The sequence below is a fragment of the Vanellus vanellus genome, assembly GCF_965231255.1.
Source record: "Vanellus vanellus genome assembly, chromosome: 1".
In the NCBI taxonomy this organism is placed as follows: Eukaryota; Metazoa; Chordata; class Aves; order Charadriiformes; family Charadriidae; genus Vanellus; species Vanellus vanellus.
In genome coordinates, this window is record NC_138905.1 from 102,299,448 (window position 1) to 102,322,259 (window position 22,812).

The window sequence follows — 22,812 nt, forward strand, 5'->3', positions numbered from 1 at the left end:
AAAAGAAACAACTTTAGACATCTTCTCTGGAAAGAGAAATCATAACAATTTGAGAACATACAATGCTTTTTTACTGTTACTAATCCCCAGGACGTTTCTAAAAATTAGAAAGACTACCTGTCTAAAACACAGAAAATTATCAGTCAAATCCAAACTGAAGTTTGCTGTGTTGGGTAAAATAGAATTACTTACTAAACTACAAATAATATTTGCCAAATTCGAATGGCTTAGCAAGGCCAGTTTCTTGAAGCTGGTAAAGAATAATGAAGAAAACTGAGAGACAGAAATAAGAAGAGCTACTTTAAAAATATGCTATCAGATGCCAGACAGCATGGCCAGGCAATTACATGGAGAGTGTCTTCAGTCAGTAAATAATTGCAAATATGAAATATGAAACTGCTTACCACAAAAAGCACAAAACTTACTGCTAGAGTAGAATATTCATTAACATTAATATTGATGCCTTCCCTAACCTTGAATAATCTCCAAAATACACAGGGACTACTGATACAAATTTCTCTCTGTTAAGCTGCATAGAAGAAATCCCCTGGGGACCAAAACTGTTGGTGGCTATGGGTGCTCCGTGTGCTGCTGCACAAAAGGGATCCTCAGCATTCAGTATGAACCTTCTACCACCTTTCTGAAACCTGGTGCCCTCCTTCAGTGGACAACAGCTCAAATCCTGTTTAAATTCAGTCTTAAATATACAATAGAAATGTAACCCTCTTTCAGGACTTGGCTGGCAGTTTGTTCTACTCTGCTGGGCTTTGCCAGCTAATGTCTTACTGGTAGTTCTTCCCTGCTTTTCCCATGATATTGCTGTGGTCTATTGGGTCACCCCTCTCAATGGTGTTTTACTGCGCTAACTCCATTCTTGGGAAACATACAGTGCCAAGCGAGGATTAGTCACACTCCTTTAGCTCTACAGTAAGCTTTTTCTTCTTTTCCAGATTCTTCACTGTCCAGAACTTCTTCACAGCAACTTTATGAGTTAAAGAATTAGTGAGTAACTCTTGTCAGCCAGGTACACTGATATAACCGAACCTAAACCATCCTTTTTACAGCATTTTATTAAAAAAATGCACCATTCCTTCAAGTTTAGAGCATAGTCTTTTTTAACACACATGCCATAAGATCTGCCAAGTAGAAAGATAATTTAACAGATCCAGGCCTGCTCCATGGGCTTCTCTGTTCAGCTTCCTACAAGCAGATCGTAAAACACTCCCGTCATACTGACCTTTATCTTTCTGGTGCTGCATGTGGCTGAAGCCTCAGGCTACCATGATACAAAGCCAAATAGCTTCCAGATTGAAATGAAGAATGACCGTAACATTTGTGGCTTACTAATAATCAGTAAAAGGAGGGGCAGAAGACACTTTGGCTGGCTAACACAACTTTTGTTGGACAAAAGGTATTGCAGCTAAAACAAGGTAGAAGCAATGCAGAAAAGACACTGTGTTTTTAGAGTATCATTAAAGACCATGAAAGTTAATTTGTCTTTTGGGAAATGTTGAAGGCCTTGAACTGGTCATTCCTGGGTTTAAGCATGTAGACTCTGACACTAAAGACTTCTGTAGCATGATGAATTTAGGTTGTGATTTTCAGCACCTGCATTCCGTGGGGACTAGGTACTGCAGGTCTTGTAGCAGATCTATTATCTCATCCCCAAGATAATTTATCGTTAGTATTTTTATTAATTTAAATCAGATATATGCTGTGGAGGAAACTCTTTTAATCCCACTGCTCTCATAAAACTGGTTATATTACAATCTAAAAAGAGTACTCAGTTTACAGCCTTGTTAACATGCTAACAAGCAAGATTTTACATTCTACAAGCTCCTTATTAAAGTGGCAAATTAATTAGCTTGCCCAGACAATAAAGGTCTAAGACCATCAGCTAATATGAACATAATTTTGCATGTGTTTCAAACACAGCCATGCGCATTCCCATGATAAAGCTTTCAAGGTCAGGTTAATGGGTGCCAGGACTAGGTTGCTGCTTGGCCTCTCTTCAGAAAAGTAAAATTTGTCCTGCTTCCCTTTGTCTGTCTGCTCAGTAGGAAGAACAGTTTCAGAAGAATTGATAAGACATAGTTCAGCAGTGAACTATTTCTGCTACTTTCGTTAACAGATCATTAGTAGTATTTACTCTTATTACATACCCTTTTCTTTATGTTTTTTCAGCCTGTGTTCATCACTGCGACTGGCATTGCCATTTCCAATTGTCATTTACAAATGAGAGACCATCACAACCAGAAACCCCAGTCACCACTGCAGTCATTCTTTGCTGCAATAAAACCACTAGTAAGTAACAATTTTCTTCTGTAAGACAAAAGGTTCCTGGAAGTATTTGGCTCTCAGTAGTCAGTGACTTTATTAATCTTTTATCTGCTTCCATTCTTTTTATGTCATTGGAGAGAAAGCTGCCCACTAGTAATGAGTGAAATACAGTATTTAACTCCATCTCCTATTCCTGTCTGGAATTTCAAAAGTTTATCCTTGCTTCTGCTCTGCCCATATCTATTCCTAATATTTCTACTTCATCCTCTGAAGCACAAAATTATTTGCCACACTGTTCTGGCCTATACCTTCCCTCCCATTTCCCCACACTTCCTCCCCCAATTTCTATTTCTTTGTCTCTGCATTTTTACCAAAATCTGTTGTTAAGAACATAAAACTCAGTGAAACCAGGCCACCATGCAGCCCAAGTTTGGAATAAGACACGGCTGGATTATTGGCAACTGGCAAACAGAGAAGCAAAGGATTATAGAAATGCAATCTACTCTGTGCGAAACAGAGGCATGAAATATTATAACCTCTTAGCATTAGCATCTGAAACATCCATAAAGCTGAGAAAACCTATTGGAATCCTGCTCATTTAAAATTTAATGGTGTTTTCCTGTATTGCAGATATTGTATAGATAGATCGGAGTAAAATACATTATAGGATTCTAAACTGTAGACATTAGTGGAAACAGACACTAAACTCCAGAAGGGGGTATCATTTCCTAAATGAGTATAAGAGCTAATCAATCCATGTCTTTCTAAAATCTAATTATAAAGTCTAAATACTTTATGGATAAGAGATTCAGATGATGCCCAAGCTGTTTAGCAATTGGAAACATACCTCAGGTGATAGCTTTACTAATGGGTTTTCAGCTGCACACAGCCCAATTGTGGCTACAAAGCTCTAGAACTTTGCTTGTTTATTCAATGTTTGTTTATTCAAGGACAGAAATACTGGGGCGAAGGGTTTTTTTGGTTGGGTTTTTTTTTTTTTTTCTAGAGGCCTTAAGCTTTTTGTGGTAACACATGAAAATTTCCTTCTTCATCCAAAAGGCAGGCAAATAAAAAAGAAGACTTTCCCAGCCTAACCATCTATTGTTTACAAATATGTTGGGGTATATTTGTTGTCTACTGGCTGACAAATCCAGTTCTCATAAGCAGCTAAACCAGGTTTGGTCCAAAGAACTTGTTCAAGCCCCTTCTTACAAAGTCTTGAAAAGTTCTACAGGGCCAGCCCAGGAAATCACATGCATGTACTTCAAAAAATATGAGCAAGGGCCCCAGGAGCACCAATGGGCTATGCAGCCTCTTCCCTGATCACTGGCCGGTGGCTGATCCAGGTTACTGTCACCTGACCTGCTCTGCCCTCCTTGTTTGGGTGCCGCGAGCCAACACCACCGGCTCCCACTTGCCTTTTCCTGCAGAGCAGCCAGCCCTCGCTGCTCTCTGACAACGTGATTTGCAATCACTTTTCCCTTGGGTTTGCTAGATGATAGATCTGTGATATCAATTCACAACTTTTCCACACATTCCTTGAATGCTCATAGCAGACAGTTCAGGATTTAGCGCTACATATTTCTTCAAACACCTTTGAGTCCAAAGCCTGGAGAAGCACAAAACAATGTAGATTTTTCAAGACTGATTCTCAAAGGGAACAACCAACTTGCCTCTTGGGACGCCAGTCTCTTCTTTTCAAACATCTTAATGTAAGAAGCAGATTTCTCTGGCTGCCCAGCATTGAGATATAACGCATGCAAGGTTTGGAGAAAATAGCGCGGACTGCCTTGAATATCTTTGCTGACATTGCCATATATGTCTTAACAAGTGTCTGCCCAGAAGGATCTGCAATTAGCATCATCTCTTTAGGTGACACAGAAATGCTACACATCTCCTCACTGTCAGAAGTGAGGCAAGAGTCCTATGAGTTAAGAGGAACAGAAGTTGCTGAAGGTCGAGTTTTAAACTTCCTGTAACCCATTATTTTTAAATACTTTCCAAAAGCTAATTAAATAACCAGTGAAGACTTAAGAACTAGGATGAAAAGCAAAATGCAATTTAATGTTGAGATAAATGCCATGTTGCACCTGAATTTGAAAGAATTTATGTTGATTGTTCTATTTGTTAGACAAGGTTCAAAACTTAGATTTTCACTATAATAAAAGGAGAAAGTCGTAAACAGAGTGGGCAGTAGGTGGATGTGCTTGGAGGAGTTTGGCTTGTGTAAGGAAATAAATACATTTGAACCTTGAATACTGAGAATGAAAGGGGCAAGAGCATGTGATTGAAAGGTAGCACTTGTTTAACAATATTTTAGAAGTAGGCTACAAAAGGTTGGGAGAATATACCAATACAATTGCAACTGTACCATCAGGAAAAGAGAAGCTTAAGCTTAGAATTATTTTTTCCTAAATCAAGAGAGAAAAAATCCTGCTTTTAAAGGAAGAATTAGTTATGAAACCCTGTACAAGTGAGAAATGAGAAACCAAGGTCATGTCAGATTCTTACAGTCAATGCATGTTAACAAAGAAAGCCATTCTTACACATTTTTCAAATATATCTTTTTTCCCCTTCAATGTCAAATTAAGTACTTGTAGTGAGAATTGCAAGAACTAAAATCCGGTTATGTCAACAAAGAGTCTTTCAGCTTTGGTGCACTTTGCTCCGTGATCAGGTTCTTTGCTTTCAGTAAGAGCTTTGGTTTCTTTATAATGCTCTGCACATATCTTGACACCACTTTGGCAATATATACCCTCTAAGGTTAAGAAGGCAGTTTCACTTCTGCATGCAGTATATAGTCAACCCGTGTTTTTCAGCAGAGATGGACTTCTGTATTTTATTAGTGCGGGCATCTGTCCACCAGGAATTGGTGTGGGCACTGGTCTGACATTGCAGGTCACTTAACAGAGAGTGTTGTGGGCAGAAAGGGGAGGAAAGAACAGTTGCTATCGGAGTAGAATTTATAAATGATCTGAAGACTTCTTTTCTCATTTCATCTGAGATGCCCTTTTTTATCAAAGGTAGATAAGATTTTTTTTAAAGTTTCTGGCTCGTGGGTAACCTTGAGGGACAGCAATATTTTCAACGCACAATCAGTCTAAATTAGACTACATTTTTTTTGTTCAAAATTTTCAGTGAGCTGTAAGTTCCCACTCTTGGGATGTTTCAGTGAAACTCTGTTGTGGTTGTTGGGGATGGAGCATCCACATCCCCCAAAGAAGTACGAGGCTCTCCCTTGTCCTTGGCACAGGCCACTATGGTACTACCAGAGGTGTTCAGTGAGGATAGATATCTGGGCAAAAGCTCAGATTTTGGCTCTGAATGTGGGGAATATTTGTCAAACATGAGTCATTCCAAATCAAATGTTTTGGCATTACAGAGCTGATGGTTTTCCGCAGGCAGAACTGTACTAGAATAATAAATGTGCATAAAACATAGGCCACAAGGAACTTCAAGTACTTCAGAAGACAAGCTTGAATTCTAGCCCTATCTCAACATATTAGAGGTATGACCTGAAAAATCATATCATGATATTCCAGAGGATCAATGCATTTTATTCAAGAAGAAATAAACACCAACACAAATGCAATTGACTCAGTAGCAGTTCTACAGAAATGGGTCATGAGATACACCATAGTTAAAAATGTCATGTTGTTGACAAAAGTTAAAAAAAAAAATCCTGGGGAATATAACCAGGCTAAATAAGACACAGACCAATTCCTCCTTCTGCTCATCCTTAGCGAGACCTTGGCTAGAGTAATGCTGCCATGCAATTTGGGATATTTGAACAAAGCCACTGATCACTTCCTGGTCACAGAAAAACAAAAGAAATGATGCAAGCTCTTGAAAACATGATTTGTGAGGCAAGATCAAATGAACTGGATTTGCTCAGCCAAAAGAAGAGGCAGAAGTAGGCAGGGTAATAGGGCATAGAAGGTTGCTGCATAGAGGTAGGAGATAGTCTAATAGTCTATTCTCCATAAAGATGGATGGAAACCAGTCAGTTTACATTTGAGCTAGATTTGAACCAGGTAGTGGGAAGAGTAGCACAGTAACAGGATAGACTGCACGAGATGTTGCAGACTTTTTACTGCAGGCGGTATTTAAAAAAAAAAAAAAAAAAAAAGGATAGGCAAAAACCTCTTAGGAATGGCAGTGGTATTACTCACTATGTGTTGGAGCTGGGAGCGAGCTACACAGTTTCTGCCATCTAGTCCCTCACCCCTCCCAGCGTCTGATTCCCAACCAGCTCCCTGTGTAAGATAAATAAATTAATTCAAGGCTTCTGCAGAATGAAATTGAAAGAGCCCTTAATTGAAAGAGCCACATAAGCTATCATCAGTGCTGCAAAGAGCAGCCTGGGAAGAAAGAGAAAGGAAGAGGAGGCAGGTGAGCTCCGTGCAGCCTGGCTGGCAGGGGCGACAGGGAGTCAGAGCATGAGTCTGCCTCTCCTTACTCATCCCAGTTATGATGGGTAACTGGTAGATGTTAAGCTGCTTTCCTCTCTTCCCCCTTCCCTTGTCTAACGAGCAGTCTAGACATTAAGCTGCTGGGTAACACTAGGATTTAGATTTTCTGCAAAATATTTGTTCCCTTTTATCAGCATACAGTAAGGTAAGAAGATTTGATGTACAAAAAAAGAAAAAGTAATTGATGTTTTATCTGGGGATAATTATCTGTCTTTCGTGTTGCTTCTTCCTATGTAGAAGCTCAGCTGAAAAAGCTGTTTTACTTTTCAATTATGTTTGTTCTGGAAGACCTTTTGCTTGTTAAAGATTTTGAAAATGTGGAACAGAATCTACATAGTAGGTCTAATAAAAAAGCAGCTCTATTAATCATAATCAGAAATTGCGATCAACTCCACTACAGGTATAATCTCTCTTTCAAAATATGATAAAAGATAAGATCCATCATCTAATAAGCCAGTCATTGCAATATTTTTCTTCTTAGGCACATTCTCTTAACTGGATATCCTGAGTATCACAAAAAACCACCCCAAACAATATTTATTTGAGAAAAAAAAAAATTTACTTGATAGAAATGACTGAAAAGAAATTTGACTTAGCTTTGTTTTCCTCCATAACTTTTTATCACATTTTAGCCTTATGTTAGAGAAGTAACAAGCCCTAAATCTGCCTGTTGAAGTTCTCAACTTACAGATGTTAAGATCTTAGAAGGGGATCCTTACCAAAATATCAAGTTTGTTCGTTCTACATATGTCATGAAGGACATAAATCAAAATCAGGGCTTTCTGAAAGGCTTCTGTCTCTGAAATACATGGAACCAAAATCCCAGATTTACATCCCCCTGTGTGTAGATCTTTTTAAACTGTGGCTAAAACCCAGCTATTTTGTAGAGTTCTCATTAAAGATATATTAAAAAAAGAAATTAAACATATTAAGATAACGAATTTTACATCCGTGACAGGCAAGAGTCATATAAAGGCACCCAAATTTCTGCCTGATTGACTAGTCTAGAAGATACTCATGGTCATGGCTGTAATCATCTGTGCTATATAAATTTGTGTCCTGGTTTGAGGTAAAACAGAACCAATTTTGTTCAGTAACTCCGCTTTTTAGCTGGGCCTCTTCTAACAACTGAAATTAACTGCATATTGTGCAGACACTGTTCGCTCCCAGAGTGGAAAGACCTCTGTTTATAGCTGATGCTCAGGCATGGTATGCAGAGGGGCTCCTGCTTATACTTATTGCTATAACCCCCAAGGCCAACCAACTTTGTTATTTGCCACATTGGAGGGTTGGAAGCGGAAAAGCATAGTGGGGTCCCACCTGCAGGGAGGAGCGGACAGGACAGGTGACCCAAAACTGACCAACAGGGTATTCCATCCCATCTGCCTCATGCTCAGTATAAAAGCTGAGGGATCAAAGGGTCACGGGCTCTTCCTTCAATGGCTGACGTCTGAGGAGGACTCTGTTTGTCTGCCTGTGATCCCGATCCTGACTCCAGATCCGGAATCCAGTTCCCGTCCGTCACTGAGTCCAGCCTGGGACTGCCCCAGTGCCAGCCGGTGACGTGATTGTCATCTCGGGAGCTTGATACGGTTTTGTATATATTTCATTATTTCTTTTCATTTTATTATTAATATTTCATTAAAGTAGTTTAGTTCCTTCTAAACTCATGAGTCTCTTTTTCCTCCTCTGCCTCTCTCTTTGAAGAGGGGTAGAGGGGAGCATCTGTCGGTCCCATCTGGGGTCCCTCAGGTCCCCAGTAGTGGATTTTGGCCTAAATCACGACAATTTGCTACTAAAACTATGTTATAACTTTTCCTTAGGAAATAAAAAACAAGTTAGTTAATCTAATCTACATCTTTGCTGAAACCAGCCATTAGATGAAGGGATCATTCAGTTCTTTGCAGGACTGAAGTCATACCAGAAATACTGTGTCCAGTTTTGTTCCCCCCAAGTTCAATACAGTCATTGGAGAAATTGGAGATGGTCCAGTGGAGGGTCACCAAGACGAATAGAGGGTTGGAGAAGTGGCATGTGAAGGCAAGGTGAAGGAATTGGCTTTGTTTGGCACGAAGAAGAGAAGGCTCAGGGTGGATGTTATCACAATCTTTTACTACCTAAAAGGTGTGTATAGAGATGAAGATGCTCTCTTTAGAAGGATGCACAGTGACAGGACAACTGCAATGGATATAAGTTGCTTCAGTGAAAATTTTGCTGGGATATAAGCACATAATTTTTAACCACAAAACCAATTAAACTTTGGAAAAGGCTGCCCAGAGAAGTGCTAGAATTTCCATCACTGCAACTATTCAGGTCTTGGCAAGCAGGACCCTAGGTAACCTAATCTGAGGCACTGCTTTCAACAGCTGGTTGAACTGGATGATTTTCAGAGGTCCCTTCCAATCTAGACTTTTCTAACAGCACTCTGAAGGAATAAAACTGAATGCGTAGAAAATTAAGAACAGATACTGTTCTTACCTACAAACAGGCAAAGAGGACACTTGGCACCAAACAGCAAGTTTCCATTTCCACGTTTATTTGGAGACACAATGTCTAGTAAGAATAGAGGAAGATTTAAAAAAGAATAGTCGTCACATTGAAATAATTAGGAAAAGTCAAAAGAGGTGGCAAAAACTCCATTTGTCAACTACTCTGCAGATGTTTCAAATGAGAGGAAATTGTGCATCTACTGAAGGAGAGAAAAAAAGAAAAGAGAAAAAGGAGAGAGAACAGAGAGGAGAGAGAGAGAACAGGGTTGGGAGGAATAAAACATAGACTCTGGATTGTCTTTCACCTATCTGACAAACAAAGAGATACAGCTGTCAATTGTGTTGCCAGATCATGAGCAAATTTCTGGGACTGAGAGTATTTGGAAAGTGTTTTATTTATACCAACTTTGCCAGTTATTTGCAGAAGGACACATTGCCAATGTGACATCCTTGAAAGATTTCACAAGTTTCTCACAGTGAAAAAATCCTCATATATACCTATCCTATTTATAATTGGCAATTGGTATCTGCTCCTGCCTGCATAAAAGAGACAAGGTGGTACAAATTACTCCAATTAAACTTCTGATTTCAAAGGCAAGCTCCTTTTTTTTTTTTTTTAACAAGGAACATGACCTCAGTTTTTGAAGTGATCAATGAATGTGGGTTCCTGTGTTCTGACTATTCTAGAGGCATCTTAAATGGAGCAGCTAAAAACCTGTAAACACCTGTGTAAGAATTCAGGCCTAGAAATCTATGAACTTATGAAGATGAATTCATATCTTCAACGTAATGTATCATCAGTTACACTGATATTATTGTGTACATGTCTACTACGTATGCACACTATTTATTTATATTCAGGAAATTTATTTTGCTGTCTGTTTTTACCCACTGACATTTTGGGATCACATACTGGAATGAAAACAGAAGATATAGATGGATGCATGCGTAGTACTCCACTTCTGAGAAGTGCAGTGGTGTCTCTACAGACACTTTTTCCCAGTTGAGAAGAAACCGAGGACACCACACATGCATTACTAGTGTTACAGTGTGGGCCCAAGAAGTGATGTTGCATGGGAAGAAACTGAGTTTTAATCCCAGTAATCTTGTCTCTGGTAGAGCTGTGGTCAACTCCCAATTCAGATGACCAGAGAAAGTGACTGAAGACAAATCATTCTAGTTCATAACTATTCCAACACCAGGTAAAAACATTAAATGCGTTGCAATATTCTCATCTACATGTAGACTACTACAACCAAAACATTATTGAAGGCATTATTTCCCATTTTGACAATAAGATTGCACCTTACGTGTATTCTAAATGCACTACACAGCCTGTTTCTCTATATAATGTCCTAGACACTGACTCTGTAAAGAATTTTTTTTCTGATTGGATTTATTTTTTCTGTATCAAGTATCGTTTTTTCCTCTTTTACTTACAGTTTTTCTCCGACATCCAAAGGGAAAATTAACCAATAAAATCTGTTTATATGTTACAGCAGACTGTAAGTGTGTAAACAAATAAAAATCCTATATGGCAATGTCCTGTTTCAGTGATAATCTGATATACATTGACTCTGTCAAAAGTCAAAATGTCAACCTAATATGCCAAAACTGAATTAAAATTGTCTATTTGATAATACTACAAAGTTGCATTTTGTCACATTCAGAACTCAAAGCTATCATACTGCAGGATATTTTCGTGAAAATCCCCTGTGCCACACAGGATGCACAGCTATCACAGCCAGCCAGTGCCATAGCAGTGCAATAGGCATGTTGTATTGCCTCTTGGCCATAGCAGAGGATTGATTTATGGAGAACTAACTACAAAATCTTTAGCCTACATTCATCTCACCAGACTTTAGACACCCAACTGAAGCACCTATAGTTTAGCTCACAGGTATATTTCTACCTTTAGGAGTCCAGGAGTATTTAAGGGGAGACTGCTTTCTGAGTCAGTGTTTTAGATAACAAAGTCTTTCCTGGTAAGTTTTTAGGGTATGACAAACTCCAGGCAGCACTGGTATTCCTACAGGGTTTCCCTGGCTCGTAAGTTTGTCTTGTTCTCCTTTTCACCTAATGTGCTTACAGGTTCTGATGTTTCTTCACACCTCACTTTGGTTAAAGTGTAAATGCAACTGAGACAGTAGAAGTGGAGACTGTGAAAAAAAGTTCATGCAGAGTTAGAGAATCTATACCTGGTGAGCTAGAAAGAGGTACAAAGATACCTGAATAGATAAAGAGATTATTGCATTCCTTCATTTCTATGGAAATTGCAAGTTTACAACATTACAATAGGTTGAAATAAAACATTAAAAATCAAAGATACCTCGAGGGCCTCACTGCTGTAGGCTCAGAGCAACTCACAGTCCTGAATGTATCCCTTTTCTCCTATCCTTTGTGGGACACGAAAATGCATTTATCTCCATTTTCACAAATAGCAATTTGAGTTCTACGGAGACAAAAGGGATCTCCCTGTTACCATATAGAGAAACTGGTGCCCAAACAAAACAAAACAAAACAAAGACCTTGAGACTTTATTGCCAAATTGCCCTTCCTCACTTGTTGCTAAGCTGCAGAGGATGCAGACAGATGTTCAAAGTTCAATTAACTCAAATTTCCCTTGAAAAACCAGATGAAAGACTCAACCGATTTGGTATTCCTACAGAAAATAGAAAAAAACAGACTAGATTACTTTAAATTAGGGTTGTCCTATAAATCAACAAATTTAGACATACACTTTGTTATTTAGATACACATATTGTATAATTGAGTACTGAATTTGAAATCATACACATAGAATCATAGAATCATAGAATGGTTTGGGTTGGAAGGGACCTTAAAGATCGCCTAGTTCCAATCTCTCTGACATGGGCAGGGACACCTCCCACTAGACTGGGTTACTCAAAATCCCGTTCAACTTCACCTTGAACACCTCCAGGGATGGGGCTTCCAAAACTTCCCTGGCCAACCTGTGCCAATGTCTAGTGGTGCCCTGACAGAAAAGAATTTCTTCCTAATATCTAATCTAAATTTACCCTCTTTCAGTTTAAAACTGTTACCCCTCATCGTATCACTACACTCCCTGATAAAGAATCCCTTCCCATCTTTCCTGTAGGCCCCCTTTAAGTACTGAAAGACTGCTATAAGGTCTCCCTGGAGCCTTCTGTTCTCCAGGCTGAACAACCCCAACTCTCTCAGCCTGTCTGAATAGGAGAGGTGCTCCAGCCCTCTGATCATTTTTGGGGCCCTCCTCTGGACTCAGTCCAGCAGGTCCATGTCCTTCTTATGGTGTGGACTCCAGAGCTGGATGCAGTACTCCAGGAGGGGTCTCATGAGAGCAGAGTAGAGGGGCAGAATCACCTCCCCTGACCTGCTGGCCACACTTCTTTTGATGCAGCCCAGGATACGGTTGGCTTTCTGGGCTGCGAGCGCACATTGCCGGGTCATGTTGAGCTTCTTATCCACCAACACCCCCAAGTCCTTCTCCTCAGGGCTGCTCTCAATCCATTCTCTGGCCAGCCTGTGCTTGGGATTGCCCTCATCCACATGTGGACCTTGCACATGGCCTTGTTGAATTTCATGAGGTTCACATGGGCCATTCTCTTAAGCCTGTCCAGGTCCCTCTGGATGGCACCCCTTCCCTCCAGTGTGTTGACTGCTCCACACAGCTTGGTGTCATCGGCAAACTTGCTGAGGGTGCATTCAATCCTGCTGTCCGTGTCACCAACAAAGATGTTAAACAGCACCAGTCCCAGTACCGACCCCTGAGGAATGCCACTCGTCACTGTTCTACAGCTGGACACTGAGCCATATCTACCAATTCTGGAATCCAGTAAGTTAGTATTGGTCAGATTTTTTTTTTAAAATGCTTATAAAAATGGCTTAGCATTTTAAAATATGGGAAGAAACTAAATAAAATTTAGAATTTCCAATGTTTTGCTTACAATTACTGAGGTACTTCACACCATAAATTTATCATACACATATCACTGAATGTTTAAATCTATAATCTCTACACCCTGTAAAAACTGTGATTCCAATTTATGCAAATAGTCAGAATTCTTCAGTCAGACTCTGTCACTTGCAGAATTCTTTGCCACTGGAGACGAAAATGTAATTTTTGTCTTCCTTTTAGCTAAAAGCAATGCTTCAAAAAAGGCAAGGAGGACCCAGGGAACTACAGACCGGTTAGTCTCACCTCTGTCCCTGGGAAGGTAATGGAGCGACTCATTCTGGATGTCATCTCCAAACACATTGAGGAACAGGAAGTTATTGGAAGTGGTCAACATGGATTTACCAAGGGTAAATCGTGCTTGACCAATCTGATAGCTTTCTATGATGTTATAACTGGTTGGCTGGATGAGGGGAGAGTCGTAGATGTCATCTACCTTGACTTCAGCAAGGCTTTTGACACTGTCTCCCATAACATCCTCATTAGGAAGCTGAGGAAGTATGGGCTAGATGAGGTGACAGCGAGGTGGATTGAGAGTTGGCTGCGGGACAGAACTCGGAGAGTTGTGATCAGTGGCACAGAGTCTAGTTGGAGGCCTGTAACCAGTGGTGTCCCCCAGGGGTCAATACTTGGTCCAATTTTGTTCAATATATTCATTAATGACCTGGATGAGGGGACAGAGTGTATCCTCAGCAAGTTTGCTGATGATACCAAACTGGGTGGGGTGGCTGACACCCCAGAGGGCCGTGCTGCCATCCAGCGTGACCTGGACAGGCTGGAGAGCTGGGCAGAGAAGAACCTAATGAGGTTCAACAAAACCAAGTGCAAGGTCCTGCACCTGGGGAGGAAGAAGGTAAAGCACCAGTATAGGTTAGGGGCGGACCTGCTGGGAAGTAGTTCTGAGGAGAAGGATCTGGGGGTTGTGGTAGACAGTAAATTATCCATTGCCCAGCAATGTGCCCTTGTTGCTAAAAAGGCCAATGGAATCCTGGGCTGCATAGGGAAGAGTGTGGCCAGTAAGTTGAAGGAGGTTCTCCCCCTCTGCACTGGTGAGGCCACAACTGGTGAGGCCACAACTGGAATACTGTGTCCAGTTTTGGGCTCCCCAGTTCAAGAGGGACAGGGAACTGCTGGAGCAAGCCCAGCGAAGTGCATCTAAGATGATTAAGGGCTTGGAGCATCTCCCTTATGAGGAAAGGCTGAGAGAGCTGGGACTCTTTAGCCTGGAGAAGAGAAGGCTGAGGGGAGACCTTATTATGGCATACAAGTATCTAAAGGGTGGGCTGAAGGAGGATGGAGCCAGGCTCTTTTCAATGGTTCCCAGTGACAGGACGAGGGGTAATGGGCACAAGTTAGAACACAGGAAGTTCCGTTCAAATACACGGAAAAACTTCTTTACGGTGAGGGTGACAGAGCACTGGAACAGGCTGCCCAGGGAGGTTGTGGAGTCCCCTTCTCTGGAGATTTTCAAGACCCGCCTGGATGCAGTCCTGAGTAATGTGCTCTGGGCAATCCTGCTTTAGCAGGGGAGTTGGACTAGATGATCTCTAGAGGTCCCTTCCAACTCTGAAACTTCGTGATTCAGTGATTCCCTGAAACATAGATGAGTTTTGTTCAGTATTGTTTTTACACATACCTTAGTTATCTAAGGTGTCTGATAAAATCTTGATTTGGAGATGTTGAGAATAACTTGCAAAGTGTTCTCTTTGCAAATTAAATGAATTTCACAGAGCTGATAATTGAAAAGGTTGGACAAACTTGTAGTATTATTTTCTTCACTTAATCAAAGAGCAGAGTTGGTGGCAATTTCACAAGATTGAAATAAAAAAGATCTATTGTTGAACTAGCTTCTTGGATAAGGTGGATACTATGGAAGTTTCTTTCTCACCTCTTGTAAAATGTCCAAGCACAGTGAAAAGATATGGGTTGAAATTAAACATAAAAGTAAAGCAATTAATAGACACTTATGACCTCTGGTCAGGAGTCTTTTGATTGAATAGTGTGTAGAAAACACTAAATTTGTAAAACAGGGTATAACAGATGAAAGTTATGCCTTTCTTACATAATCCTTCTGGAACTTCTCACTGACAGATGGCCTTACTGTCAGTATTAAGGCTGATTTTTATTTTTCTTTTCAGGTATGATGACAAGTATTAAGGCCTTGTAAAAAGAATGGACATGTGGGTAAAATGCACTGCTGATTGTATTAATTGCCTGAAAGCCTTGATTGAAAACTTTGATTTTTTAAAGAATAGTTGTTGCTCCAAATTGGAAGGAGAAAGATTCTAGGCACTGATTCATAATACTTCATACAGCCATACAGTTAGATCTATACATGCTTTAAGCTTTACAATATGTTATTTTGCAACTGGAACATCATTATCTATATTTAAGGATAAGTACAGTTCCTGGGTTTCAGCACAAACATTTACAAAGAAAAGTGTGAAACAGAGACTGCAATTACCTCCCTAAGATTTTTCACTTTGAATTCTGTAGTTTGTATTGCGGTTTGGTGTTTGTATTTTTTTTTTTTTTCTCTCTGTGCCATTTAAGGAAATAGTTATGAAATATCCAAACAAATTACAAAACAGGCTCCACATCAAATTTAACTTCATTGCAGAACAAAACTAACTGTATCTGAAAGCAAGTCAAGCACAGGCAGACTTCCAAAAGACCTCAGTCAGCTCTTCCAAGTTAGCAGCCAACATGAGACCTCAGGCACTTCCACTTTATCAGTGAAGGAGGCAGGTATGAAGGAAAAAAAAAACATTCTCCCTCAGGTAATGTGCATTTTTTTTATACTACAACCTCAGCCAATGGTGTCAGACGACATCTTTACACATGGAGTAATAGATTTTCTTTCTTAAAGGCCCTACAATGGAAATGGGCAAAATAGATTGTTATCTCTAGTTTATACCTGGGTACCAATGTGGGGAGAAGTTAAAGGATTTGACCAAGAAGCCTGTGGTAGAACCAAGATTTGAATGTGCAACAGAGTCCAGTCTCCTCTTGTGCAATACCTCTCTGCTCCAATAAGCCCATCAACATGATAGTGTCACTGTTTTTAAACCTACGTGCTTCTTAAACTGTTTCTGTTTCTGTTTACTCAAGCATGTCCAAGAAACCTCTTCTTTATCCCTTACCTAACATTCCCATCTGTATGGGGACACATACACTTGACATATGAGGGTTATAATGTTGAACTTATCAAATTGCATCCAAGAAGCAATATTAGGGAAGACCTTCAAAGCATCCTCTTCTCTTCCAAGGGGAGACAGATGCCCAGACCTGTCCAATTAAGAGTCTCTCAGTGTGAACCATCTAGCACAACGCAGACACCTGAGAGATACATTTTTTTCCTCATAGCAGTCAGATTTTGAAGTCCCTAACATCACATGTTAGAAAACTAGTACCTCTGACTTCAAAATTGACACTACCTGTACATGGATTTCTGGGTGGAGTACAGCTACAATATTCCTTGTGAAATCAATACTACTTATAGCATCACCCACTGTGTTTTGTGCAAACCATGGCTTACATATTCTTTAACCCATAGGCCTACTCAGCAATTCATCTTCTGAATGACAAATGCATGGGTAACTTTGACATCTTTCTTCTATTTTGACAGTTTTTGCTGGTGTTCCAGTGGTGCTTGTAAACATGAATAAGCTTGAATCTCTTCCAAATCAATAGATCCTGTCAAAATAGGGGTATAAAACCCCTTAATTCATCCATTGTCCTGGATATACAGGAATAGTCCAGGGAGCTAATGAGATCATCAGGTCAGGAACCTTAAATTGACAAGGCAGAAAAAAAATCTGTCAATCAGAGGCAAAGAGATAATACCTTCTTTTTCTCTTACCCTGTACTTAAAACATTCTTAGTTGCAACCAGTCTGTGAGCTCTCATCTGCTGCAGTAAGGCGGTAAGTGTCTTTTCATGAGCAAATCCACTAAAATTTAACTAAATACGAAGAATTATACTTAACAGAGAGGCTAGAGTATGTTGTGGTATATGTTTGGTTATAATTATAGACATAGGAATTTCTCAAGGTTAGTGAAAATGAAAAATAAAGATGAATGTTGGCACTCCAAAGACATTTTGTTTCATGCATATGTGAGTTTTTATAAAGTCTCATTATGTCTTTATCCAGACAGAAGTGCAATGAATTATTCTTTCATGCCGTTGGGCTTAGACTTTTTGTTACCTTCTTCTTGCCCCCAGCCTCCTCTCTCTGTGCATGATACAGTCACAGGCAAGTCTGCAAGGTCAGATACTATTAAAATGTAGCAAATATTAAATATATAAGAAGTATTAAATATTTACGCAACATGCCAGAATATTTGCTCAAGTCCAGAAGCGGGTTGCCTGTCTGCTTACTCTTTGTAGGTAATCTGCAGTCAAACTGATCCAAAGCTTTCCAAAATCTTGCTTACCAGCTCCCCAGCTTTGTAAGCACCCTCTCTGAGGACAAAGAGAAATACACTTGTTTAAATACCCCATGTCCTGGTTTTGAAGATAAAAAAACCAAACAAAATAGTGATCTGAGCATGATGCAAATGATATGGAATAAGGGGTGGAATGTCCTGGTTTGAGGTGAAACGGAACCAATTTTCTGTTCAGTAATTTCAATTTTCAGTTAAGCCTCTTCTGACTAACAGAACTCTCTGAAATTAACAGCATATTTTTCAGACAGTATCTGCTTCTAGCAGAAATAAGGCCTGATGTTTGTACTTAATACCAAGGAATGCTATGCAGAGAGGCTCCTGCTTATAATTATCGCTATAACAACCGAGGCCAGCTAACTTTGTCATGCACCAACTTGGAGGGTCAGAAGCGGAGAATTATAGAGGGTCACACCTGTGGGGAGGAGCGGACAGGACAGGTGACCCAAAACTGACCCACAGGGTATTCCATCCCGTCTGCATCACTCTCAGTATAAAAGCCGAAGGATCAAAGGGTCAGTCCTCATTTTTCAATGGCCAACGTCTGAGGAGGACTCTGTCTGTTCATCTGCCTTTCATCTCGATCTGTGTGTTCCTGAATCCAGACCCGGAATCCAGTTCCTCTCCATCACTGAGTCCAGTCTGGGACTTTCCCAGTGCCTGCCAGTGACATGATTGTCATCTTGGGAGCCTGATACGGTTTTGTATATATCTGTATGTATTTCGTTATTTTCTTTTTGGATATTACTACCTTTTTATTATTTTATTACTAATGTTTCATTAAAGTAGTCTTGTTTCTTTTAAACTCATGAATCTCTTTCTCACTCATCCTTCCCTCTGAGAAGGGAGAAGTCGGGGAGAGCATCTGTCGTTCGTTTCAGTGGCCAGTTCAGCCCAAACCAACACAACTGTGTTTTTAAGGTTACCTTTATGGCTTTTTCCTGGGAGCTCTAGCAGTCTATTAATGAGTCTCGGCTGAGAAGCGTGGGCATGACATGGCAGGTACCTTGCGAGATGTACCTGGCTATTTGCATGTTTACAGCATGTCTCAGCAAACAGTTGAAGAGCACTTGAGTGCACGCACTTGTTCAGCACACGCTATCATGTCATCCAGGCATGCTCAAGCCTTGTGTTACCAGGTGGCATGCTGTCTCGGTTCTGGTGGGGATAGTGTTAAATTTCACAAGGAGCTGGGACATGACACAGCCAGGTCAGTTGACCCAAACTAACAAAACAGGTATTGGATACCATGTGACGCCATGCTCAGTATATAGCTGGGGAGCTGGCCAGTGGCGGGGGCGGGAATCGAGGCTCAGAGCGTGCTGGGGGCTTCCCAGGTTCAGTCGATGAGCGGTGGTACATTAATCGTGTTTTGTATATTCCTTTATCGGTATTATTATTGCTGTTTTCCTCTTTTCTTTGCTGTTCTGTTACACTGCCTTTCTCTCAACCTGCAAGTTTTGTCTTTTTCTTCTGTTTCTCCCCCCATCCCGCCGCTGTGGGTGGGTGAGCAACAACCGCGTGGTTCTTTGTTGCCAGCTGGGGCTAAACCATGACACCTGTGACAGGGCTGGACGAAGCAGTCACTGACAGTGCAGATGTAACCTTCCTTCCCCCTTCACTGGTCATGATATGTTTATATGATTACAAGGACTTCATTGCTCAAGACTGCGGTAGAGTGAGTAGGGGGTGACAGGTAATTATTTTCTCTGCAAATAAGCTCTTGCAAACAGAAGTTTTGTTGAGGAAGGAAGCTTTTTGGTTGCAAACTAGAGGTGCCAGCAGCCAGCCTGCTCCCTGTGCACGGGGGAATGGAGACAGCCACAGTGAATTCCCAAAGCTTATTCTGCCTGCCGGCTTTGGTCCAGATTTATATGGATTAAGTTTCACCAGTGAGGAATGAAATAACACTACTCAAGAGCAAACCTATCCATTCTTAGGAGTAATTCCACCTGTCCTGACAAAACTACAGGGTTATTCTATGAAATCAACACTTATTTCATTCTTATTCATAGCCACATCAGTTAGCAATATCTCCTCATAACATGGTTCTCATTCAAAAGCAATGGACTGAGATCCAGAAAATCTGTGGCTTTCAGAAACCACAACAGTTGTTCTGCTGCAGTCTTCCCAAAGTGCATGCTATCTATAAATTGCAGTTGCAGTTGTAATTCATGGGATCTGTCTGTATAGAAAATAAATCTCTATAGCTAGCTGTTAATATTTTTTAGAAACATTTTTCCTGCCTGTTTTCTTTAGGGCATCCTAGTTTTCAACTCTGTGGCGTTAGAGAAGGGTCTACAGAGAAACTATCAGGATACTTTGGAGACTGTAAAATATATTGGGCAACACAATGATGGAACTTACTGATGCCTTGGAAACATAAGCAACATAAGATTTTTCTCTTTATTAAAATATATCTTTGCAAAAAAATCTTAAAATACTTATAAAGCATTCTTGTACTGGAAATGCTAGGCTTGACATTCCATAAAAACTCAGAGTAAAGTTCAGTGTTTTTAGAAGTTAATGGAAACAGTGTTATTCATTAAGTCCAGTTGCCCACTTTTAGTTAATAAAAGATATTTCATTTATGGGTTAACCCTACTCACAAGTATTTCAAGGGGTCTTTCAACTTCGTATTGATCCTATTCCTGGATTATTCTTAACAGCCATTAGCCTTCTGGTATTCCATTTTTCTCACATTCATGACACTGGAAGTGGAAGTTACATCTACAAGAAAACTTAATGAGGTTTTCTGGCAAAGGCAAGATTCCAGGGATGGTGACAAGCATCTCTGTGCTGTCATCAGTATCCACTTGCTTGTGAAGAGTTGGGGGGAAGAAACAGAGACAGCCTCATGGCACACGTAAGCCTTCTATACCCAAAAAAGCAAAAAGGGAGGAGCACATGTCTACCATAGGAAGTTATATTCAGCCCAGCTCTCCTGGTAGTCCTGCAAAGTTTGAATGCTACTCACCTCTTATACTTGCCTTTGAAAGTGTCCCAATACTGGTCTGAAGATCCTCACAGGGATATGCTCCTAAAATTAAATGTAGGCCCATCAGGGCATCAGTGATGACTTTGTGGTTTATTCAGAGGGCACTAAAATAGTTGGACAAAAAGAAACCTAACAATTCATGCATTCAAAATGTCACTACGCAAACTTAATACATTGTTGAATATCCAGGCAAACGGGCTTCATGAACATCACAGAAGGCAGTAGCATTGAAAACATCAGTGAATTGACGGACAAGTGGGTAAGTTAGTTTGTAATGGTTGAAGAGAATCAGACATCACTATCTGTATATCTTAGTTGCAAATTACTGACTGTCAGCTGTTTGTTTTATGATTGTGATGTTTCAGTTGCTGTCAACAACCGCTTGTTGCTCAAAATTGCATAAAAGTCTTTACATAAAATGATATAACAATTTTTTCAAATAATTCCTTCTTTCTCTAGTAATGCATTTATTCAAAGTTATATAGTGATCCCTGTATTTATATTAACAATATAAGTGCATTTTAGCACTGACCTGTTTGTCCCTTTTAGCTGGGTTACTGTCTTTTACGACGAGTTTAACATTAGCAGAATAATCCTAACATAATATTCCATGTTAAAATATTTCCCATTTTGCTTTCTCTGTCTCATATTTCCCACGGAAGAAATACCTTCTGAACAAACCGGATGAATAATTAGATGGCAGTGTAATGCAACATGGCAACACAATACCTGATCAGCAGGGTCTATTTTTAAATCTACTTTTGTCTTTACTCATTTGTCTTATTAGCTGCACAGTGTGGGGTCTGGGGAAAGCCGCCTCCTCTCCTATTTAACCAGGAGGCAGCAGGTGCAGAGCTCCCATGCCCTGACAGATGAGAAAATTTGGCAGCAGGTATAACAAGCAGTACCTCAAAATCAAACAGCGGTTATCAAGAAAAACAGGTGCTTTTTTTTTGAACAACCCCTCCATCACCACTGCTCCTCCGCCCTGCTTCTGAGCCCTGCCTTCCCTGCGGTCACTGCAGGTGACCAAGCTGCAGACTAGCGAGCAGTGCAGCAGCTCTCATCGTGTCTCAATATCTATTTGAGATATCTCCTATCATCAATAAGTTCAATAGCACAGAAATAAAATGAGAATGAAAAGGGTTAGCCTACTTACTACATAATGTGGCGACTGGTGTAAAACTGATGTAACGTGTTCATGTCTGTCTCTCTCCTAGGTAATTTATAATAGCCTCAAGTTCCAATATAAAAAGCACATAGCTGCAGGGAGACATGTCAACTTCCCTTACACGGGCTGTCATTCCCTTGGAAACATAATAATTAAGATGTCTGGTGTAACTGCTTCTGCCAGAAATATTTTTAGATTTCAGCCCATTTCAGACAACTCAGAATTTAAGGGGAAAATTATTAAATGCTGCATGACAAACTAAAGAAAGTATTCCCACTGTCAGGAGAAAGACATGAACAGACACTCACCCTAAATCCCTTGCCAATAATGTGAAAACTATCTTGTCCAGAAAATATATAAATGATAACAAAATTAAAAAAAATAGCAATAGTAAAGATAAGTATTAACTTGGCAAGGAGCAAGGGCAGCTGAAACAGAACTGAAATGGTTCTTACCGATAGGAGAGATCCCTATCTGCTTCGATACTTTCACACATATGGAGGTGCTGGTGTGACCCACCAGCTGCCCCTCCAATGGCCTATGTATTGACCAAAGCATGTTGGTTGCTGGAGCTGAGGAGTAGTTCAAAAGCATGTGCTCTCACAGCTGGGAAGTCAGCAAAGGGGGCCACAAGAGATGAAACAAATGCATTGAGACAGTTGCACAGTATTTAGGGTACTGCTAGGCTGTCAGAAATAGTTCATTCTCATTCAGCATTAATCAGTGAAATAAGACTCAATTAAACAATTTGTAACCAGGATTCACAAGTGAAATTAATTTGCCAGTTAGGAAAGGAATATTTTTCTGCCCAGTTAGACATTCATCACGTAGGTTGGAGCTACTTAAAGGGAGATAAGTCTGCTTGTGTTGTGTTCCTAGGCTTTTCTCTGTAAATACCACCACTGAGAGGCTCCTAAATTATCAAGGCCTGTATTCTAACATACATTAAAAGCCAGAGAAGAAATCCGACTGCTCAGTGTGGAGGAAAGACCCCTTAGCTGC